A 21,891-nucleotide genomic window follows, 5' to 3' on the forward strand; every position below is an offset into this window, starting at 1 on the left:
GTCAACATTAGCTTTTTTTTTTTTTTCCAGAAAAGACAAAAACACACAAAACCCCTCACTCTGAGAATTTCCTCCAAACTACACTCTACATATTTTAACTATGTGTTGGACCTTTCCTCTGTCTTCCATGTAGTTGCCCATCTGGTACTGAGCACATAGAGCTCCCAGCAAAATTCAAGTCTGCCCGTTTGCAGTGCAGCTGGGAGGGACACTCTGCAGTATTTTCTTCTGAGAGCGGCAGGGCCTGGAGGAGGGAGAGCTGGTATTTTGTGTTAACATAAAGTTTCCAATGATCAATCTCCAGGGCTCCACAGTACCCCTGTGAGGAGACAGGGGCTCTAAAGAAAGCCCCTGCCCTCAGCAGCTCTCCTTCCTGTCCAAGAGGTTAAAGAAATTGCATGGAACTTCCCAAATGTCTGAATTTGGGAAAAGAAGAAAAATACTTAAAAGTAGAGCAAAGCAACAGTGTTCCCGTGACCCAAGGACTCACAGAGCCCCACCTGCTGGTGGAGCTCAGAGGGGCCCTGAGGACCCTTCACTTGTTAAGGAGATCCCAGGTCACCCGGGGCAAGGCTTGTCTGGTGGGACAGTTGTGCTCCCCTGTGCTGCTGGGGCGGGCACTGGGCACTCTGGGCAAGCCATCCAGGGGCCCGACCCACTTCCATCTCACATGGAACACAGCTCCGCAAGTATTTCTCTTGGACACCGTGAATAACCCATTGAGATGGGGTGTGCCTATGCACTTCTGGGCTCCAAGAATAAAGCGTCCTTTTCTTGTGCTGGACTGGCAGAAAGTCCTGAGAAGGAGTCTTTGACTGTGTGGGGAGTTAACATTGTCTTCCAGGAACCTCTGCTTTCTAGAGGGTCCCAGCGACCCTTCGCCTGGGTTCCTGAGGCCCAGGGCTTGGGCTGGGGGCTATTTAGCACATTGTGAGCAGATTGCAGAGGCTCTCTGGATTGCAGGCAATCTAGGATGTTCTTTAAATAAACAGACAGGAGATGGTCAAATGCTAGCGCTAGTGATGGTAATGGTGGAAGGGGGTGAAGGGAAACAGGGTGGTTCAGAAACCAAACACAAGCTTCCAGAACAAAGAGGAATGATTAAGGGAACACATGCACTCAACTGCTAGAGGTTTGGCAGCAGTTAACAGGGCATATTAATGAGAGGACTGAGCCTGTGTGCTGAAGGCCCAGAGGAAATTCTGCAAGGAGGGAGACAACCGGGGAAGGAGCTAATGCTTAGTTTGAGACAACTGGAGGCCGCCAGATTTATTTGTGCTATCTGAGATAACTCTGGGGGCCAAACCACAAGGCTCACAGTCAACAAAGAAGCATTTATGAACTTTGTCAATTTTGCATTTCTGAAAACAAAGCTGTTGCAGTTTGCTTTAGCAGAAAAAAGAAACCATAAATGCATTTCCATCCTTCATAGTTTATACCTTTACAAAAGGAGAAAAGAAAAAAAAATTCAAGGTTACATAACGATGACCTCCCGGCCTTGGTGTATTTTCTTTCCTGGCTGGCGAAGGTTCCTGTGAGTGGTGACTGTGTGCATTCACCTTTGTACCAAAGGGGCACCCAAGGAAAGACCTGTCCCCTGGGCACTGAGTGAGCTGCGGTGGCCCAGGGGGGCTCTGCCAAAGGAAAGACCTGATTTCCACCTGGTCATTAGGAATGTTTAAGAGTCATCATACTTAAGAGTCATCCAGAAGGCCGGGAAGAATTAGGAAAAACTCTGAATGAACAAAAGTTTAAATTCAGACCTATTCCATCCACTTGGAGGATCTAAGCCTAAGGAAGAGTCCACATTCACCACAGCGTTGGGAAAGGAAAAATCTGGAAGTGACGTAAGGGTTCACTGGGGGAATGGGTGACTGAATTATGGTATCTAAACTGATGGAACAATTTGTACTTGTTACAAATGACAGTTAGGAAGACTGTAGAGCAGCATGGATGCCAAACCTGCAATACAATGTTACAAAGAGCAAGATTTATACTTTATTCCTTCTATGCAAAATTCCTAGAAAAGGGAAGGAGAGACCTGGTAAAATGGTAATGGTGGTTATATTAGGATGACTTTTTTCTTTCTTAAAAACTGTCTCTAATATGATAGATTACCTTTATTTTATTTTTTAATTGTAGTTGGACACAATACCTTTGTTTACTTATGTTTATGTGGTGCTGAGAATCGAACCCAGCATGTGCTAGGTGAGTGCTCTACCACTGAGCCACAACCCCAGCCCCAGATTACCTTTTAATTTAAGAATTATTTTTAATTTGGGGGGATTAAAAAGCATAGTTTTTAAGTTTATATATAATATCAGTAATTAATTATTCATAAATATTTCAGGGACTAAGACCAAAAGATCTGCTTTAATAATAACCCAGACAATGACCCATGGTTGGTTAATCTGCAGCACTCCACAGCTAACAAGTCAGAGCCTGTTTGATGGTAACCAGTGAGCAGAAATCCCAAAACCAGTCTGTCTGTATGAATGGCAGCCTACAAATCTTTACATTCTCTGACTCAGTGACTACACCTCTAGAACTGGCTCCTAAGGAGTATTCAGATGGGAAAACAAAATAATTCAGGCGTGGAACTATTCGTGGTGGCATTACTGATACATTTTGAAAACTCAAGAACAAGCTAAATGGTCCACCATAGAGGGATGAAAAAGCACCTGGGTCCCACATGATACAGTACCCTGCAGCCCTCAGTGACGTGGGCAAATGCCACTGGACTATATCAGGTGGTTCACTCAGGGTGCAAAATCCTAACACACTATGATGCCACTGATGTTAGAAAATACACTTTAAAAAATTTTGAGGAACACCACATTAAACCATTAAATGGTTTTCTTAAGGAATTATTTGAAAAAAATTAAAAAGCAAAAAGCGGAAAATAAGTCACCCCGGTAAGTCCCTCTTCTCTTTTAAGTATATACTCTAGAATTTTTCTCCTTTAAAAAAAAACAAACACAAAGACATGTCTTACAAGATAATTTCCTGAGGACTAGAAAATTTTTATTTTGGAGCTATTAAAATGATGTTCTAGATGAACAGTTATCACAATTATCACTATATCCATAAGCTTTATTTTTTAAAGTCTTAAAAACTGGTAGCATAATATGATTCCCTTTATATAAAGTATGTCTTTATAGAAGAATACAGGGCATATATTAACAGTGGTTATCTCCAGAGGATAGAGGTAGAATTATATGATGCTTTAAATCTCTTCTTTATGTAATGTCAGGGTGGTTAGATTCCAAGAGACTTTTATTTCCTTTTTTTTTTTTTTTTTACACTTTTTCTGGAATTTCCAATATTTCAACATTTGGACTGCAGCTATTTTACTATCAGGAAAGACATTGTTTATAAAAAGATTTATTTAAACAGCCAACAATAAAAAAAAAATAAAAAATAAAAAGATTTATTTAAACTTAAGTTTTACGTAGGGTAAGCCTCACCCACCAGTTCACTTGCTGGTGAGGTGCCTGCCCCCTCCTCTCTGGAGAGATCATGTGAGAACAGGGCACAGGAGGCTCTCCCAGGCTCCAGAGTCGCCCAGCAGCCCCCATGAAACACGGGCCATGCCTGTTCTTCACTCATTCCCCATGCGAGGGCAGCACGCCAAGGCCCAGTTATGGGGTGCCCTGGTGCAGGGACAGCCTCTTTCCTAAAGAGATGTTGAGCAGCTTTCTCTGGAGGAAGGAACCCCACCACCCTCCAGGGGATCCCGCTCCCAGGCAGTCCCTGGAGTCTCCTTCCGGGTGGGTGCGGGAGTCTGGTGACCCCTGAGCCCCTCAGCCTGAGGGCGCCTGGAGTGAGCTGCGCTTTCTGTGTTGTTCCTCCCCCACGTTTGGCACCTGGTCTTGGTTCTGCCTTGGTTCTCGGCGTGCAGAGAGACATACATTCCCAGGCTGCCCCCAGGTCTTCCACCAGTGGGCCAGAAGAGGGGAGGCAAGGGGACCCTGGTAGTCCAAGGGCTCATGACTTACTTTGGTTTTTAAAACAGTTTGTTAGCAGGTGAATCCTCATCCATCACAGCTCGTGGGCACATGTGGGCCTGAAGGAAAGAGTGCCAACCCCCAATTCAAAACTAGTCTTTTTTTAAAATATTTTTTTAGTTGTAGATGGACACAGTGTCTTTATTTTACTTATTTATTTATTTGTATGTGGTGCTGAAGATTGAACCCAGGGCCTTACGCATGCGAGGCGAGCACTCTACCACTGAGCTACAGCCCCCAGACCCCCATCAAAATAGTCTTTTAAGTGTTTTACATTGTGAAAACCAATCATTCTATTTGTGCAGTACCTTTTTTTAAAGCTAAAAAATACAAAATATCAAGATATTTTATTTTTTAAAAAAGTTTTCACTTGAACTGTACAATTGATTATTATTATTATTATTATTATTAATTGCTTTCTAGACAAGAGTGCACTGTATTGTTTTTTGGAAGAAAATGAACAGTGGTTTTTGCTACAAACACACCCCCACCTATAATAGGGAGTGGCCGCTGGAGGCTGCGCAGGGTGGGGACGTGGCCTGGTGTGGACCTGGCCCTGTTCTGACTGGGTACTGCTGACCTGGAGGCTGGGTGCATGGGCAAGTTGCTGGTCCTGGGGAGCATGTATTGCCCAGAGGCACTGGGGCTATGCTGACAGCCAATGAAAGGTTCCCAAGGAACTCTGGAAACACGGAGGTAGAGTAGAGAGAGACTCCGGATCAGAGATCTGGGCTGAAACTCCAGTGCTGATATGATCTCCATCTAAATCCCTGTAGTCACCTACAGACGGAAACTCTGCGCAGTTCTGGTTAAATGAAATATAATGGAATACACAAAGTGTTTTTGACAGGCACACCTTAGCTCTTCTCCCTGCCAGGAGACGAGAAGGCCTCCTGTGACCTCTTCCTCCTTGGGATGTAGAGGGTATGTGAGAAGGGGGGGGGGACAGTGTGTTTTAGGTCTCTTCAAAAATTCTAAGATGGTGCCTCTCTTGTCTAGCCACCTCCTGATGTCTCGGGCCTACACACACTCACACTACTAGCAACTGGGACCTAAATCTTCATTTCCAATTCTAGGAGCTCTGAACCCACTTAGTAAAGCCATGAGCTGCTGGTGGAACAAGCTTCTCTGTGGACTTTGTTTAGGCTGTCGCCTAGGAATAATAGGGGTCAGCGAGAATCTGGTTGTGACAGTCTGTTAATGACTCTTCCGCTATGTTCTAGATTTGACATTGAAAGCCACACAGCCCCCCACCGACCCTCCTTTTTAGTATGCCTAAGCTCAGACCCCCTTTCCTCTTTTGGTGTCCAACAGGATGACTATTGGGAATCTGGACTGTCTGAGAATGACGTCATCACACTCCTGCCTGTGTGCTCCCCAAACTGGGGCTCCACCTGCACTTCCACTAATGCACGCTTGCGGGTCAGCCCCCACCCCCCTCAGGGCCTGTTTGATTTTCATATCTCCTAGCATTCCAACCATTCACAGCTTGTGTGTGTGTGTGTGTTTTGGTTCATCTTCCTCACCTCCAACGTCATAACAGCATCCACATTCCTGCTAACCTATTCCACTGTTCAAAGGACGGAGTTCTTTGGGTCCAGAATAAGGAACCCTTTCAGTAAGTCAAGCACTTATTAATGTTGGTCTGTATTATTCAACAAGATGGACACAAATCATTGTTTCTTACTCTGACACTTCGCCATTAATACCAGATGTCTGGGACCACTGGCCTTCCACCTTTGACTAGTGCCATTGCTGAATTCACACACAGGCAAGGAAGCTTGAACTACTCATGGTGCCCACAGCTACCAGCTATCTCTTGGCCACATCTCCATGACGATGCTGATCCTAGGTTTCACCTCTGATGGTGAGCCTTAACTATACCCCAGCACACTGGACTCAGACCATGTCCTGTCTCCTCCCCCAGAAGTCTTCAGACCACAGGACATTCTCAACCCATCTTTCAGGCTGCTCAGAGCTCATAAATACACCTGTCATCTTCAACTCAGGGTGGACCAGCTCCCAGTGAAGAGCGTTCACAAACGTTAACATGAGTCATCTACCAACAAAAGGTCCTCTACTGGGAAATGCTGCAGCTGTTTCAGAAGATGGACCTTACTCGCCTTGACTTGTGGCAAGCAGATATCCTGGAACCATTTTCCTGCAGGCACGGGATGTCAACTGGTCGTCTAGGATCACTGCTGATAGTTTTTGCACTACAAGTACAGCTTCATGTACATTATCTCACCTAAGCCTCACAAAGCTGAACAGGACTTTCCTTCATAGACGGGGACATGGTCCCAGACAGACAAAACCCCTTCTACGAGCCTGCAGAGGTGGAGATCAGGATTCCAATCTGATCTGTTGAAAGGCCCTGCTATTTTTTATTTGATTGGTTTGATTTTTTTACTTTAAAATCTTAGACTTGTAAAAAAGTTGCAAGAATAATACAAAGAATTCTTATATAGCCTTAACCCAATATCTAACATTTTCCAAATTTTAACTTTTTCTCATTTATGCCTTCTCTATTTGCCTGCCTATCCATAATTCTTTTCAGGACCATTTGAGAATAATTCATGGCCATATGTCTCTTTATCCCTATAATGTACTTCAATGTATCTTTCCTAAAAATCCAGGGTACCATGTTAGATAACCAGAGCCAGAGCATAATTGGCAAAATTAGAAACTTAGCATGGATAATACTATGATCTAATCCAGGGGCTAGCACACTTTTTATGTAAAGATCAGATAGCAAATATTTTAGACTTTGCAGGTCACATGGTTTGGGTTGCAACAACTCGATCCCATTGTCCAAGTGCAAAACCAGCAATGCCTGTGTTTCAACAAAACTTATTTGTGGAGACTTAGAAATCTGAATGTCATGTAGTGTTCATGGGGCACCACATACTATTCTTTTTTTTTTTTTAATTTAAACAACTAACACTCTGTTTTCTTGAGCAGACTTAGGTTTACAGAAAAACTGTAGAAAGTACGGAGTTTCTCACAGGCCCCCTCTGCCCCTGAAAGCTTCCCTGTCATTAACACCTCACATTGGTGTCATACTTGAGTTATAATTTCTGAGTCAACACTGAGAACATTATTAACTAAATCACGCTTTACAGCAGGGTTTACTCTTGCGTTGTCCGTGTTACCTGTTTTGATCCATGCATGATGTTAAGTTTCACTGCCATAAAACCTTCTGTGTTCCACTCACTCATTCCTTCCTCTCTCTGAGCCCTTGGCAATCACTGATCTTTTTACCATCTCTAGAGTTTTGCCTTTTCCAGAATGTCATATAAAGTCTATTTCTTTTCATGTTTTCCCAATCTTCTAAAAATGTTAAAACACTTGTAGCTCTCAAGTAGCACAAAAACTGGGAACAGGCCAGAAAATGGCCAAGCGCCATGGTTTGCCAACTCCCAACCTAATCTATAGTATGTATTCAAATTTCTTTCTTCCATTGAAGCTAGAAATTTCCATTCTCCTGATAATGCTCTTTAGAGCAGAACACAATCCTTTTTTTCTGGCCTAGGATCTAATCCAGGGTCATTCCTGCATTTAGTTGTCACACCTCCTTAACATACTTTACCCTGGTTCAGTTATTTAGTCTTGTCTTTCAGGATTGAGACAATTTTTGAAGAGTAGGATGGTTATTTCATAAGATACCCTCTGTTTAGATGATCTGAAGCTCCTCGTGATAAGACTCAGGTCTGTAATTTCAGCAGAAATGCAGAGGGGCAGTGCTGGACCCTTCTAGGACAGGTCTGAGGAGACATGCCATGCTGGCTTTTAACCCTGGTGATGCTGGACTGGGGGCTCAGCTCAGTGAGAGAGGCTGGCCTAGTAGGCCTGAGGCCCTGGGTCCCCCCAGAATTATAATAAATGAATAAAATGTGATGTTACCTTGACCCTCATTAGTGGCAAGGTGCCAAGTTTCCTCACTGTTTGTTCTCTGTATCAATAAACAGCAGATGATGATGCTTCCCATAAAAGAAGACCCACTAATCTTGGCCTCTATGGATGATTCTTGCTTGGATCAATTATTTATTTGATGGGCATCAAATGGCAAATTTCTGTTATTTCTTTTTTTTTTAACCAATTTGTTAAAGTTCTACTGTAAAGAACTTTTTCTTTTGCCCTTGCTTAATTATCTTTTAATTTATTTATATCAAAATGAGCTTATGGGTTCTTATTCAATAGGGAGAATCCATTCCTGTCATCACTTATTGGGAAACTCAAATGGCCCCAAGCCTGGCCAGCAGCCATTCCTTTCAATGGGCTCTAGGAATATGTCCTTGTCATCTCTCCACATTGCCCCACCTTCAGGCGTAAGAAGTTCCAGCCTCATCTTGAACCTTCTCAGTCCCAGCCTTGGAGTCAGCGCTGCTCCACGGGGCTGTGGCTCCTTCAGCAGACAATGGTATTTAAAAGAAATCTGGGTGCTAGACAAGGCAGGGGGCTTCCCTCCTTCTCCCTTGCGTTCCTCCTCCTTCCTTCTTCACAGTGAATTACCTGTTTGTGTCTTCTGTCTACTTAAAGAGTTCCTTGTGTATTAGGAAATATTATGTTACGTTTTGCAAATAGTCTCTCCTCACGTTTATAACTTAAACGTTTATTAAACTTTTGATTTTGCTTATGGTGTTTTGTGCCACACAAAAGTTTTTTGTTTTTTTTTTTTAATTTTTTTAAACCTCTCTGGAGTCAAATATGTCAATCTTTTCTTTTATTGTGGCCTATTTTTCTATCATGGCTGGAGAGCCATTTCCTCCACCCAGGCTAGACAGGAATGCATCCCCTTGTTTCCAGTACTTAAAGAGTTTTGTTTTTAAGATTCCTGACCCATTTGGAGTTTATTTTTGAGTAGGTGCAATACGGGTCTGATTCCCCGGACCCCACCCCGACACGTGTCACACTGTCCCAGGAGCACTGTCAGGAATTCTGTGGTCAGTACACCTTCTACTCTGCACCCAAGGGGTCTCTTTCTGCTGGTCTGTCCATCATTCATGTTCCTGTGCTGCACTTTTAACTACAGAGGCTTCCTGGCATGTTTGAAAATCCGGCAAGGCCAGTGTCCATTGTGTCTCTTTTTTTTCCTGAATTCTCTGGCCATTCTGTATATTTCCTTTTCCAGATGAATTTCAGCTGCACTGAGGAAAAGTTTGAGGCTTTTTTTAAAAAAAAAAAACAAATGCATTAAATTTATAAATTAACCTGAGAGAACTAACATCTTTGTTAAGTTGAGCAATGTCTTACATTTGTTCAAATACATTTTTGCATCTTTCAGACATTTAAAATCATCTCATGTAGATTTTACATATTTCTTAAGTTTGTTCTTAGGTATACTATCTTATTTGTTGCTACTGTAAATGCATATAATAACACCCTTAACTAGTTGTTTTGTGCACACAAAGACTTGTTTTTTACATATTGTTAATTTTATATCCTGCTCTCTTAGAATTCCTTTATTGCTTAAGTTAGAGAATCACCAGTTCTCTAAGATTTCCCATGTAAACTATCCTTTTATCTGGAAATGAAGTTAGTTTTGTTTCTTTTCCGATTACTTAATTGCTTCATTGTCCATCTGGGTGGGCCAATACTTTTAGTAAAATATTATACAGAAGTGGGGACAGTGGTGTCCTTGCCATGTTCTTAGTGGGATTTTTTTTTTTAGGGTTTTCTCATTAAATAATTTTCTATTTATAGTTCACGTGCACACACACCCCCCACACACTCGCAAACACACCCTCTGACTGCTACCTCAATATGACAGGCTTCCAACAGCAAGTAACCAGACAACACAGCACCATTTTTCCACTCAAGACTTTCTCCAAAGTCTTGCAAAGAGAGGAATTAATGAGCCACTGGGAAGGGGTATCTTAGCTATGGGTACAGAGTGGGCTCTCTGGCTCTTTGGAAAGTACTTCTAGGTTTTGGACGGTGTATGACTCAACAGTATCTGTTACCAGGCAACAGTCAGTCCCTGAGCCCTCGGCTTCAATAACATTCTCAGTTAAACACCTCAACAGCTCCACTGGTTGTCAGAGTCATTTTACCGATGAAGAGTCTCTTGCTGTTATCAAAACAAAATCCAAAGATAGAAATATTAACAGTCTCTTGAAATGCATTTGTGTAACAGTCTTGGGAAGTTAACAATTTTTTTCTGGAAAGTTCTGGAAACTCCCAAACTTGAAAGGGGATCCTTGCTTTTTTTTTTTTTTTTTTTTTAAGAACTGAAACAGAGTCATCTTAAATTTTCAAAAATTGAGTACTATCAGATTAATGGCCACCTTCATTCACTGCCTTATGTGTCTGAGTAGACATTTCCGTGCTTTGTGGGCATTCTGTTTCAAACATGGCAGTTTTCCTCACCAAATTTATGTAAAATAATGTAATAAGACGTTTCCTTACCTCCAGAGCCAAGGGGCCTGCCAAGCCTCGGGGGGACAAGGCAACTGGAAGGCACTGACTTCCTTCCTCGAGAAGGGCGAGCGCAGCCCTCCTGCTTGGCCCTCATGGGGCCCTTTGTCCCACCCTTCCCAGGGCCCTTTGGGATAGTGACCAAGGGAACCCCCTGCCCTGCTTCTCCACCACCCTGCTGCCCAGCTAGTCACCCTTCCTTCTTCCCTCCCAGCCTCTACCTCTCTTCAGGGCCTCCCTTGGGCTCCACGCTGCCGGAGAGCAATCAACACACAGCTCTGTGACCAGCCTCCCCCTCCCTCCGCAGGACACCGGAGCCTCCTTTTCAATGCAGGACCTGCTCCATGCCATCCTGGGTTTATGGCCCCCACGAACTAAAGCTGCTTCGGAATCCAGGGCTACAACAGACTTCCTTCAAATGGTTACTTTCCACTTCTCCCTGCCAATTCCATTTTACTCATCTCTCCACTTCTGTGCCTGGGGGGCCGGGCCCACCGGGTTGGCTTCTGGATGGCTTCAGCGCAGGCGGGGTGTTTTACATCCCCCCACCCCTGTTCTGAGCCCTTCCGCAGTCTGGTTCTGTTTCACTATGGATGCGCTGCACTTTCTCCTCTCCCCTTTCTACCAGCGGCTCTGAGGAAGACTGAGAAGCACGAGAAGCCCTGTGCAGACACCTGATAAAGCCACTGAATGCTGTGTAGATCCTGGTTGTTACTGTCCCTGGCTAAAATGACGCCCAGCTACCTGTGCTGATGGCCAGGCCAGAAAAGGCTCCTACTAGGGGCCCATCCAGCACTCCCTGGGGACACAGGGCTGCCTGCTTCTCGTCCCCCCAGCTGTCACATCGGCTGCAAATAGGGAGGGCTGGACTTCTCGCAGGGTTCCCCATCATAGCATGCTAGCTCGAGGACTCAGTCGGGCCTCCCTGCCCCTCCCCACTTTGGGTCTCTGGGAAGTTCTCTTTCCCCCTTGTCCGTTCAGGCCCAGGTAGCAGAGCTTTCTTCCGAGGCGTTCTCTGGAGACACTGCCACTCTGCCTAGAGTCCCCTCAGCCTCCCCTCTCCTGTCGGGTTTCCCTTCTCTGAGTTGGAGCCGTGTCCACCTGGGGCCTGGTGGCTGGAGGTACTGACCTGGCTTAGTGCGTGGAAGGGGCTCTCCCCCGCTCTGCTCCAGCAGGGACCCTCCTGCCAGGAGAGGGGAAGGGGTGCGGAGAGGGACATCCTTTCCCCTGAGGCTTCCTGAGGCTACCCTCCAGGTCTCTGTCTTCATCCTCTCTTTCCCTGCCCTTCAAAGAGAACCTGCTTCCCACGTGTGCATTTCTAAGCGCACATACTGTCTTTTTTATTTTGCTTGACATCTTAGAATCAGTCTTCTGTGTATGTTTGTATATGCTTTTCTATTTAAACATTTTTTTCTTTTTCTTTTTTTAAATCTAAAAAACACAGAACCATACCGCCAAAGGTGTTAGGAAACACGCTCAAATAAGGAAGGCTCCAGAGGCTGTTCTGCCAACAAAATGCCAGTAAAATCTGAAAGCCGGGTTCAGACACACTGGGAACGTTCCAAAATTTAAAACTTAAAGAACCTCTTTATTCCAGTAAATCAGCTTCCCTGTGAATACCATCAAAATCCTATGCTTTAATGAGTGAGGGAATATCAGAGGAAGGGGTGGAGAAGGAAAGGATTTGGACCAGTATGAAATTTAATTTAAAAACTATTATGGGAAGTTTAATTTCCCCCTCCCCCAATCAAATGCATAAATCTCTCTGTGCATTTTCTTTGTTTCATTTTTCCTTAAAAATAAGGGGAAAAGATATCCTGAACCATCTGAAATGACGACAGGGAGTGGGGTAGGGTTTTAAAAGCAAATATTTATCTATGGGATTTCTATTTATTAAATGCTATATTGGCTCTACAGGAGAATCCAGAGAAATCATAAGCAAAGTTGCATTCTCAGTAAGTAATCAAACCAGGGAGCAATGGCGTGGACAGGAAGAATAATGAACGACATGAGGTCACCCGGGCTACTTAAGATGTAGGGGGACATAGAGGTGTCAGGGTCCAGGGGCAGACAGTGGGTGGCCAAGAGCACACCCTGAGCTGCACCAGAGATGTGGGTGTCAAGCTTGCCTTTGTGGCTGATAATGTCATCTTCATGGGGCAAAGCTGGAACTTGCTGGAGCCAAGAAGTATCGAGCAACCCGCAAAAGGTTTTCTCAGGTGTTTCGCAGTGATGTGCCCGTGGGTGTGTATGCGCGTGTATGCGTGTGCTGGCGTGTCTAGGCACTGCGGCCTCCATTGTAACTTCTGCCACATGGTGTTGGGGGCTGTGGAGGTTTCTCCTAAGAAAGGCCCCCAGGGCCCCAGAAGAGGCACCAGGACGCTGGCAGGGAGGGGCCATCTTCTGGGGAGTGCCGGGCAGTTCAGCAGGCACTCCCTTCCTCCTAAGGTTCAGGGATCCCTCGCCATAGCCAGGGTCACAGAAGACCCAGGGCACTCTATTGGGGGCACACGTGGCAGTCACCTGCCCATGCTGAGCACCGATCTCCTTACACAGGTAGGATCTCAAGAGACTAAGTGGGTTCCCTGCAATGGAGCCCCCAGCAGGGTATGTGGCATACCTTGGACATTTGGCCAAAGCTGGTTCTTGTCCCCAGAAATGGGCAGGGTAGAAGGTTCCCTGGTGGCAACTCCTCAAAAGGAGGAGCTCAGACCTCCCAGATAAGACCATTTTATACAGGGCCCACCTCCCACTGTCCTAGGTGCTCCTGCCTGAGAGAGGTCTCTCAGGGAAGAGGGATCTCCTCTCCCCTTTCTACCAACGGCTCTGAGGAAGACTGAGGAGCACGGAAGCCCTGTGCAGACACCTGATAAAGCCACTGAATGCTGTGTAGATCCTGGTTGTTACTGTCCCTGGCTAAAATGACGCCCAGTTACCTGTGCTGATGGCCAGGCCAGAAAAGGCCCCTACTAGGGGCCCATCCAGCAGAAGGGCTTCCAGGACTCCCTGGGGACACAGGGCTGCCTGTTTCTCCTCCCCCCAGCTGGCTCGAGTTTGATCGTAGGCTTACACCATTGCCATCTGTAAGATTCACACAGCTTTTGTGCCACTGCTCCATAAAAGAGGCACTTCCTAGAGATGGCATTTTACCTTCCTGAAGCTATACTGTGCCAGGTCCTCTTGGCTCCCATGCCAGGTGCTTGGTGAGGTGTCCTGTGGAAGGTCCCTAAGGAACCCACGCAGCTGGCAGAACTGATAGGACACACCCCCTCCCACCCACAGTGCCCGGGCTGAGGCAGCTGGGCTGGGTGTGCACAGTGACCCTCTGCCCATGGAGGGGACCTCAGTGGACACACCACCAGACCTCCTGCTCCACACTGGCCCACTAAATGACCCTCATGACGCCAAGAACAGTAAACGGAGCTTAACATCCTAAGGAATCAGGATTGCTGGGTGTGCTTTCACAAAATGAAACTGCCTGGAACTTCTCATAACGCCTTTTACGATAAGCATTAAAATGCAAAGAGGAAGATTAAAGTTCCTGCTATAGGCCAGGTCTGTACCCAGGGAGAGAGGAGGCTGTGGGCAGGGCCTAGGAGGAGGGCTCATGGGCTTCGTTACAGTTGGAGATTATTATAGAGAATGAGTGTGTTATTAAAAGGATCCTGAAGTTGTAAAAACTCAAAGGAACTTTTAGTGAGGATGAATAACTTCTTTGGGTAGGATGAATAACTCATACTTCCTACAGACTTGGGGGGCCGTCCCATGTCAGGGCTCTCTAGTTGCCAGTAGTTAGATTTTGTTTTCATAGGGTACCCTGTATGTCGGGGGAGGGGGGTCAGAAACACATTCTTTGATTAGGAAAGCTCTACCAGGCCTGATAGAACCCCTCCCCCCAGCCACTGAGCTCCTTGATTATCCTATTCGAAAAAGGCAATGAAGAGCCCCCTGCCATGGGGGCCCAGGAGCCCCTGCAGTGGCCTGTCTGCTTCTTACCCAGGGCACACCACCTCACTCACCAGCGCCACCCACAGCTTGAAGTCAGCCAGAACACCAGGGTCTGAAAAAGCTGTTTGAATGCAGTCCTACTCCTTTCAAATACATTTAATTGGCTAAAATTACACCAAAGTATGAGTTCTGGCTGTAATTTTGTTTGCATCTATAAACTAGGAAATTTCAACCCAACCTGTGTTGATGCAATCATGCATTCTAAATTAGTGAGGACTAAGTTAATGTTTTCCTTCACCATGGCCAGAACCACGTAGGACATTTCACTTATTCATGACTAAAGTTATGAGAGTGACCACAGACAGTCTGGAAGGCAGCAAAGATTTAACCGCTCACTCTCACACGACCACTATCACTGCGGATATTTTCGTTATTTTTTTCAAAAGCATGCTTTAAGAGTTTAATCTATTAACCACAAGTTCAACCTGCTTTTTACTTTAATTGAGCTGAGCATTTCTATTATCTTATTATCTTTCTGTTGATGGACAATAGTCCACTGAGTGACTGTATATAATGAACTTAACTATAAATCTTTGTGAGTGTGGGTTGTTCCATATATCTGATTATTTCCTACGGGTAGGTTACTAGAAGTGGGATTATTGGGTCAAGGATTTGAATTTATCCTGACTCCTGATACCTCCTACCAAATTGCTTTTTTAAAAGGTGGTTCTGATTTGTACTCTTACTAGGGTAAAAATGAGGTTTACAAATGCCTGTTTCATTAAAACCTTGTCCATGGTGGGTATTATTATTAAAAATCATTTGTATTTGTTTGCTGGCTAATTTAGTGACTCATGAATGTGAAGGATTATGAAGGGGCTCATGCCACCTCCCCAGGTCTCACGTTTCTGCTTATCCACCGAGAAAGATGCGGAAGGCAGCAAGAGCTCCAATCTGCTCTGTCGTGACTCAGCTGAACAGGGGCTGTCCTGCTGGGAGGCAGGTCAGAAGACCCAGCTGCACAGCCATTTCCAAGGGCAGGGCTTCCATCAGTCTGAAGGGCACGTGATTCCTGCCTGGTTGCAGGAGACAGATTTTTGGTGTTCTCCCCATTTCAAAAAAATTATGAGATCAGCAGAATTTTCTTAAGCCAGTACATTCACCATGGTTACCTGTCTCTATTGATCTGGCACTGGTGTGGCTTCGTGATTCTTTTTAAAGCAATTCATGTGTTGAACAGTATGCTTTGCCAATAAAATGAATGAAATAATATATGGAGCTGTGCCTCAGTTTAAGCTTGCTTGTATTTACAGTGTGCTAAACAGGCCTAATAAAAGATCTTCTAGGGCATGCATGGATTGTAATAGAAATGAAAAAGATAGCAATGTACAGGCTTGTCCAAAACAAAATCGACACACACCCCACTGTGCCCTTGATCATAGATAATTCAAGTAAATGCCAAGAAGCAAAGGCCTCTCCACATGTGCAACCAGTGTCAACAAGTGCAGGGCCCATGGCACACACCAACGGGGAGGAAGAGACCCAGCCTGACCAGCTGAGGACCCTTCTGCCCACACATGGAGTCCTCAGAGCAGCAGGCCCCAGTGAGGCAGCTTTGAGCGTTTGCGAGAAGCAGCCCTACTGACTGCCAGATTCCTGCTGGGCTGGCCAAGAGGTATGAACCAAAAATGAAAAAAACATGAAGGATTTGTTTTTTAAAAGCAATACATCAAACATAAAAAGAGCTCTTTTGTATGACTCCTTGGTATGGGAGCCAGAGAGGAGAAAATCGCTCTCCCTCCTGGGAGGAAGCAGTTTGACCTCACCTGCGACTTCTCTCTTACCGTGTGGATTTTTCTCACCCCATTAAATGTAACCTACTCTAGGTGGGTTTTGCCATGTGAGAGAAATAGAGAGTGATGGGGAGTATGGCCGACAGGCCGGCGGGGCTTAGCCGCAGCACTGTGCACCCTGGGAGGCGGCTGGCCCTCGCCAGCCACGTGAGTGGGTGCCACAGGCCAAGGACAGTGGCTGTTGCAAGGAACGTGTTCCTAGACACAAGTTCTATGTGTCCATGGCTTCAGAAACCCTGCCACTCAAAGCATTCTTCCAAAGGGAAAGAAAAAGAGAAGAAAACCAGGTTAGAACGGGATGTCTCTCTACCAGCTGAGAAGAAAGGGCAGCAGGAGTGGACACAGCCCACTTCACACACTGTGGACCACAGGAAAAGCAAAGAAATAAACCACAGCTTTGGTATGGGATGGTGTGTGCAGCCAGAGAGGGGACAGGTGTGCCTTAAAACCCACGGGCAGACGGGCTACCTGGCAGCGTGCTGGGGACATTGAGTAACAATGAGAGACAGTCTCAGGACCAGTCCCCTCAGCCCCCTTTCCATCAACCCACCGCACTCTGCAGGACCCTGGGCTAAGCCTGAGGGACAAGCAGCCTTTTCTCCTGTCACATGCAGGAGCCTGAGCTCACTTTGGCACCTGTGTGACGAGGGGCAGCTGCCACCTGCTTATCAATCATTCACTGTAGCAGTGGCCAGAGCAGAAGGAGCAGGTAGTAAATCACTGACATTTTGACGGTTTGGGTCTTGCAAAGATGGTGCTTTTGTGTGACTCCACCTGAATATGAGGAGAAGGAAAAGGAGGAAGATCACCACGGCTGATTTTATTCTGCCCGCCCTGTGTGGGGTCTGCTGTGGTTTCCTCTGATCCTTGGGACAGGGCTCCAAGATGGGGACTATCACAATCCCCATTTGTGGATAAGGCAAACACTTTGAGAACTTCAGTTACCTGCCAGGGTCGCACAGCTGTAAGATGTAAGCCCAGTTCCCACGACAAACAATTTCTCCCAAGCCATGACACCAAGAGTCTGACCCAGTCCTGCAGCCATAGGGCTCTTAGGATGCCAGGTGCCTCCTGGACCAGCGGCCAGGACTGTGGTCAGTGAGATGAGGCAAGGTGTGGGGACAGAGGGCTGTCGACTCTATTCACCCAGGCACACCAGAGACACAGGCTTTCCAGAGGGACTTAGAATGGGGAGGCCAGGGTCCCAAAAATGCTATCCAGACCTGAACCAGGCCAGTCCTCCCTCTGTTGGTTTCCTTTCCTTCTCTCTCTGTAAGGAGTCACGTGGTGACTGCATCCATGATCATCTGGAACTGAGAGGCGGGGGCCTGGACTGGAGTCCTCCACGTACTTGTATCACTGACTGAAAGAGCAGAGGGAGAAACCCTGCCTTTATGTCGACAAGTAAGAGGTCAACACTGTTGAGATCTCTAGTTTGTGTTAAATCGACTCTTCTATTGTTCCCTTCATTTCTGGGCTTTTCCTTGGGTGGTTACCTTTCCCCTTCTCACACCAGCTCTAACAGCATCCAGAGACAAGGGTCTGTCAGCAGGCTCAGGAAGACACAGGGAGCAGGCACTCCTACCCTGGGAAACAGAGAAGCTGGGCAAACAAGCTCAGGTCCAACGTGAATTTCAGAAGAAAACAGACACACAGCACAACACAGGGCTGCAGTTATGCAAGGGTGGTGACAAAGGAGACTCTAGAGCAGCGGAGCACAGCCAGAGCCATGCGTGTGCTGGGCACAGGCCCTGCCTCTTCTCCTGCACTTTCCAGCAGAGAGACCTAGGATCCCTGTCTCGACCTCTGTTGTTGAAAGCATCTCACTTGAAGACTGTGTCCTTCACCGTGTCGCTACGAGGAGTCCCTGAGTTAGCACCTACACGTACGGCTGCTCGGAAGCCTGGCGCCTTGTGGAAGAGTGCTTCTGTGCTTCTCCACGAAGGCGCTTTAGACCTGCTGGGCCATCAGCTAAGGGCCAGCTGTGTGTGAACGGACCCTCTGGGGTCAGATGCCCAAAGGACGTTGCTCCAACGTCTCTTTAAGTTCCCTGGAGCACAGGTGCCAGGCGCCAGGCCTTTCCAGGCTGGGTTTTGCAGTGAATGCAGGCAGGTGTGCTATTCTGGGTACGTGCTGAGGGCAGGTGAACAGGTACATGCAGGGAGGCCAGAAAAAGCAGAGTAGGGTAACAGAGGGACAAGGGATGGTGGGAATGGTCAGGGAAGGCGGCTCTGATAAGATATTTGCTCAGAGAGCAGAAGACGCGGGAAAGCACGCTGTGAAGATATTTGAGAGAGGAATATTCCAGGCATTGGGAACAGCAAGTCCAAAGGCCCTTGGTGGGTTCGGGGAGGAACGGCAAGGTGTCAAGGTGGCTGAAGCACAATGCAGGGGAAAGGGGCTGGATATACACATGTGGGTTGGGTGGATTCCAGGGCAGACTTGGGGGTTTGAAGATCATGGTAAAGAGTCTGGATTTCATGTTGAATGAAATAAGAAGCAACACTGAGCTGGGCACAGAGACACGAGCCTGCAGTCCCAGCACTTGGCAGGCTAAGGCAGGAGGCCCACCTGAGCCCAGAAGTTTGAGACAAGCCTGAGCAACACAGCAGACCCCATGATGACAGGGGGCAGGGGTAGGAAGAGCAGCAGCAGCAAGTTGAGCCATTCTAAAGCAAAGGGGTGACAGAACTCAGCAACGTTTTTAAAGGGGTTCACTTGGCTGCCATGTGAAAACAGCATGGGAGACAGTGGACGTGGGGGGACCAGCCAGGAGGCCATGTAGGGCTGCAGGTGAGAGGCAGTGGGTTTAGGGGGCTGCCAGGAGCCACAGCTGCATGGTGTGGGGAGCGGCTGCTGGAGGAGTGGGGGCATTCTGCATGTTTTAAAAGTGGAATCCACGGGACTTGATGATGGACTAGGTTCCTGAGAGACAGATGGAGACAAGGACGAGCCCAGGACTGGGGGGAGGAGACAGCCATTTACTAGAAGAGGAGGCAACAGCTGAGCAGGCTGGAGGATGGCGTCCAGGGCTGGGTTTGGTTGCAGCAGACGCGAGACACCTATCAGACAGTCCTGAGGCTCCAAGCAGCAGTCTTCAGTGGAAGGAGAGGCCTGGGTGAGGATGCTCATCTGCCAACCACTGCTGTATGCTGGTACCTGGAGCCACAAGTCAGGACCACGTGAGGTCAGTTAGGGGACAAGTCCCACTAGAGAGGGTTTAAGACTTGTGACTAACTTCAGGATTAGATGAGGCTATGAGGGTGGGCCCCAGATGGCAGAGGAAGAGAGAGCTGAGCTGGCACGCTTGCTGTGTGGCCACACGATGCCCTCCATCAGAGCAACAAGACGGCTCATCAGAAGTCGAGCAGATGCCAGCGCCATGCTCTCGCACCCCCATCTCCAGAGCCATAAGCCAAATAAACTTCTGTTCTTTATACATGGCCAGGTCTCAAGTGTTGTATCACAGCAACAGGAAGCAGAGTAAGACGCCACTGAAACGGACTTCACAGTTCTGTGACATACACCATGCCTCGCCTGCCACAGGCACTTTCTTCACATCTAATGAGTGATTACTTATGTATATTTCTAACTGACATTAGAAAATGGTGGTAATGACTCATTTACAGTTCAACAAACATGCAAAACGACGATTCCCTGAGGGATTGATTTCTGAAGGTCCCAAGTGGTCAGCACTTTCCTTTCATAGAATCAGACTTGAGTCTCAGGGGTATCACCAGCTGTGAACAAGTCCCCTTTCTTTCCAGAAGCCCCGAGGGCAGGGCTCCTGACATTCATTCCTCCCTCAGTGCCTGGGATAGTGCCCTGTGCACAGCAAATGCCCCATAAATCTAAATAAATATCAAACAAATGAGCGAATAAAGTCATTAAAAATTAACTGGACAGTTAATTTAGGCTACTCCCTGGAAAAAGGAAAAATAATGAAACTAGAAAATTATCTTTTTACTGTAAAAATTTAATTAAGGACAAGGTTTTAAAAAACGTTTTGTTGGCTTAAGCAAGCACAAATGGGGTTGGAAACAGCTGCAACCCGTAACTCTGAAAACATTCCAGTATGTGCTGCAAATTAGGAAAGGAGGGAACTGCAAGACTCATTTCATGATTCTACTATAATCTCAGTTCTAAAACCAGAGAGTTAGCAAGAAAATAAAAAATAGACATTTATACATGTAAATGGGAAAAGCTATCAAAATAAAATGATAGCTAACTGAATGCAGGGGTGCATCTTTTTTTTTTTTTTTTGGACCCAAGGTCCCACTTAGTTTCACAGACTGGCCTAGAACTTGTGATTCTCCTCCTTCAGCCTTCTGGGTAGCTGGGAGGACAGGCATGTGGCAGTGTACCCAGTCCCCAAAGGGATCTCTTACATATGACACACTATAATCACAAGTTGTTTATCCTAGAAATGCAAGGATGGTTTAACATCAGAAAAACGTGTCAATGTAATACATCATATGAGAAGGCTAAATGAAGAAAACAACATGATCTTCTCAACAGATGCAGAAAAGACATTTGATTAATGTCACTGGCACTAGGTCAGTTCTCCAAATGATCCATTAGTCTGATGATCAACTTCCTGATTTTATCAACTTGCCTTTTTATTTATTTATTTATTTATTTTTGGCACTGGGGATTCAATCTAGGAGCACTTTACTACTGAGCCATATCCCCAATGCTTTTTATTTTGAGAGACGGTCTTGCCTAAGTTGCTGAGGCTGACCTCAAACTTGCAATCCTACTGCCTCAGCTTCCCAAGTCACTGGGATTACAGGCATGTGCCATCATACCCGATGATTGATTTTTATTAAATTTCTTGATTCCCCAGAGCATGTTTCCTTCCACTATCTAAAACTTTTACAGCCACCTGGATTAGACATATTGGCAATGCCTACAAGTGCTGCAGGGCCTAGCTAACCCAGGGCACTGAAGATGGTACCAAACTGGCAGTAACCCTCACACACCATCCTGCCAATCTCCCAGAGTCCCTCAGACTCATCGGGGCCACTAAGAAAGGAAGGAAGGAAAGCTACCTGAGTCTCCCCTATGATTCTTCCACTGGAGGACGTGTTAGGTCCAGGCTAAACAGTAACTTCCAGAGGAAGAATTCAGGAACAGGACTTCTACAGGGAAATTAAAAAAAAAAAAAAAAGTCACCAGAGCCAAGTCTACAAGGTTATCCCATAAAGGGGCCCTTCTACTACCAGTCCCTTTGACACTGGCCTTACATAATTTACCCTGTGGCATCCAAAGAGAGTATTTTGTGGTGTGTCTAAAAACTTCCAATCTGGCCTTAAAACAAACAAATAAATCTTCAACACAGCAGAGCAAGGATGTCAGATAACAGTATGGGTTCCCATGCCCAGAGAAGTTTCAACAGCATTTAAATCCTACATTTTCAAATGTTATTAAGATTATTTTTCTAGTTTTGCCTTCTATTTGTGTTTCATAAGTGGGGGAGGGGGACTGATGAACAATTAGCCTGCTGCACATCATTTGAGAAGTTCTGCGTTCAAAAAAACTCTATTTTAGTATCTCTGCAGAAACATTACAAAGAATTTCCTGGCGGATCCCCTAAACATATTACAGTGAAGCACTTACTTGTGATGCACATTCGAACAGATCACCCAAGCCACTCAGCTGGCGAG

At 46.1% G+C, this 21,891-nt stretch overlaps 1 protein-coding gene across 4 annotated transcripts in view; it reads right to left on the reverse strand.

The window, feature by feature from the left end:
* Hlcs (holocarboxylase synthetase) overlaps positions 1-21,891 on the reverse strand; it is a 186,713-nt gene that overhangs the window by 13,428 nt on the left and 151,394 nt on the right. The gene's annotated exons all lie outside the window — the stretch shown is intronic.

The sequence above is a fragment of the Marmota marmota genome, unplaced genomic scaffold, assembly GCF_001458135.2.
Source record: "Marmota marmota marmota unplaced genomic scaffold, marMar, whole genome shotgun sequence".
NCBI lineage: Eukaryota > Metazoa > Chordata > Mammalia > Rodentia > Sciuridae > Marmota > Marmota marmota.